The following is a 2,623-nucleotide window of genomic DNA, read 5'->3' as shown; positions in this document are numbered from 1 at the left end:
CTCTGGATTTAGAGTGCTAAGTGTGTGGTATATTAGATGTAGTTGCATCACATTTGTGATCTTTGATGAGAGGGAAAGGTCTTAGGGCGGGACTTTACATGCTTATATAGAGTCTTGTTGTTACAGAAGTCTGCAATCAGATTGGATTGAGACTTGTTGTAGTCCGTGGACAGGAACTGCAAGTAGTGCTATTGGTATGTGAGGATAAATGGACCTCACATATCCTCGGTATTATCCAATCAAGAAGGTTCTTTGTGTTAGATGTCATAGGTTTAGGTGTTACACCCACAAACATCAGGATGGGTGGCTGAGCTATGTCCGGCCAAGCGTTACTATGGCCACCTCTTAGGTGAGTCCTATAAATAGGACAAAGGTCTCATTTGTGAGACATCTTGTGTGATCACCACACTTGGACTCTAGGCCCTTGGCAGCTCTACCCGCACATCTGTATCTGTGTGGGCTTGGTGGTACAAGACGCCTGTCCTTGTGGTAGAGGCTAGCCTGTTGGTTGCAGGCTCGTGGGCCCATCTGGATGTCTTGGGACATAACATTAGGAGAGTGATTTTACCCTTGTGTTCCATCAACAGTTACATAGTACTTTGCCAGTGGATTGTAGCATGCTTACCGGAACTAGATATGCGTGAAGTTATTGCAAAAGATGTCAGTGGGTCGGTGGCTAGAAATTGTTGTTTGTTTCGCTTTTGAGGAATGGGCATCTGCTAGTTTTCTGAATCATGTTGGCTGGAGGACCAGATTTTGACCATTGACGTAAGTATAAAGGCCAATTGATGGCCTTAGAAAGATATGAAGATGTTGAGACTAAGGGGCAGGCAAGGATTGCAAAGTGGTGTCTTCTTACTTGGAACCGGTGTGTAAGTTCAATACTGGCTATGTGGTGGAAGTGTGAAATTGATCAATCTGATAGTCACCTTTCAAGTCAGTAAGTGTATAGGCATGTAGAGAGAGGGAAAGATAGTGAGGTGTGATGTTCAGGACAGGTTTCCCTCAGCTTAGCCTAGAGCCTGTTGAAAATCGAAATAAGCCGGCTTGAAATGAGTGTTGAATATAGGCTCAGCAATTCTGTAAATTTGCGAAATTCCATCAGTTCTCCAGCCGTCCCATCTTTATGAGGAGGAAGTCGTGCTGTTTAGGTTTTAATTCAGTCTGGTTTAGATCAGCACCTAGGGCATGAGAATGTATGCAGGCATTGGAGAATACAATCTTATCAATTACCAGAATCACTTTTCTGATACTGTCTCTCTGAAGTGTCTACTTTCTCAGCTTTCAAAAGGGCTCAAATCATCACATGCGAAAAATGGTTGATGATGCTCAGACTAAGCTACGTTATATGCTTTCATAGAAAAAATAACCGAACGAGACTAGATTACTTGGCACGGTGATTATGCAATAAAGGAGGTGTGCCATATTAAGTACATTGTTCTTGCAGTCATGACATCACTTTCCTGATTGATCTGGATTTTAACTTTGTTCATACTCGAATTGAGATACTTAGCTCTGTACGCAGAACATATGTATGCGTTTATCGGAGTATGGATTTTGTTGGGCATCTTCAGATAAGGTAGCTGTCATCAACATGCCCCACTATTCTTCAAGTGGATCTTCGATTGTTTGCTGCTCAAAATGGGAAGCCCTTATTATAATAGAGAATATAGCAAGGTGAGGAACTCACCTGGGCTTGCCCAACCTACCTAAGGAGGCGAGAAGGTCAAGAGCAAGAGAGCGATGCAACTATTAAAAATGCTACTGCTTCAATTATAACTTGACTTATCGTTTCTGTCATGTACCTGGTTTTTGATGCCTTTGTTGTAGACCTTGATATATTTTGAGTACTAAGCCCATGCTACAAGCACTATTTCACCTACCACAAGCAGATTGGAGTCCATGCTCTTTGTCGATGTTCCAAAGTTGCACCTTCCAAGAAACCTCATTCAATCATACGTGGCTTTGAAGATGTGCTATGCATGTAATAATCATTGACAACAGGGGTTTGGCAACAACTGCTTTTGGTAATGGCCAATATAGTGATCCAAACCACTACAGCTTTGCCGCGGAGTTGTTTTATCCAAATATGCTTAATTTTATTGCTCACACATATTTGCCACAAATTAGCAAGGATACCCACATGATACACAAATCTTATTTGGTAGGATGGTATCTATCCCCTCTTTTTACCAAGTTACAATGCTCAAGGAAAGGGAATAGTGGGTGGCATGTAAAACTGGTAAAGGACAATGCAAGTATGATATGCTTACCTAGCCGGCTCGAGTTTCCTCTTGTGCTTTCCTACTCTAGATGTGCTAATCTTGCAGTGTTTTGGGGTAAAGGGGTTACACCTCTGCTTGCGGCCAAGGAGGAGCATCACGTGTTGATGGAAAGAGCAGACTAAGCAACTTTAAGCACTTAAAATAACAACTGAATTGAAAGAGATGCACGACACAAGAGACGGGGAATGGCGGAGTTTCACCCCAAGAGAGCGTTGGCCTCAAACGTTGGCGCCTCTTTCGGTATTTCGTCATATTGCTTGAGCTCAATACAACTCCCATGGCTGTGCTTTGCATCTCTAGCGGGTAGATTGCAAGAGTGAGAGCCCATGGGTCATATT

The sequence above is a fragment of the Adiantum capillus-veneris genome, chromosome 19 (assembly GCF_014529385.1).
Source record: "Adiantum capillus-veneris isolate H3 chromosome 19, ASM1452938v2, whole genome shotgun sequence".
NCBI classification, from domain to species: Eukaryota; Viridiplantae; Streptophyta; class Polypodiopsida; order Polypodiales; family Pteridaceae; genus Adiantum; species Adiantum capillus-veneris.
The sequence above is the reverse complement of the archived record's forward strand: the minus strand, read 5'-3'. Positions refer to the sequence as shown.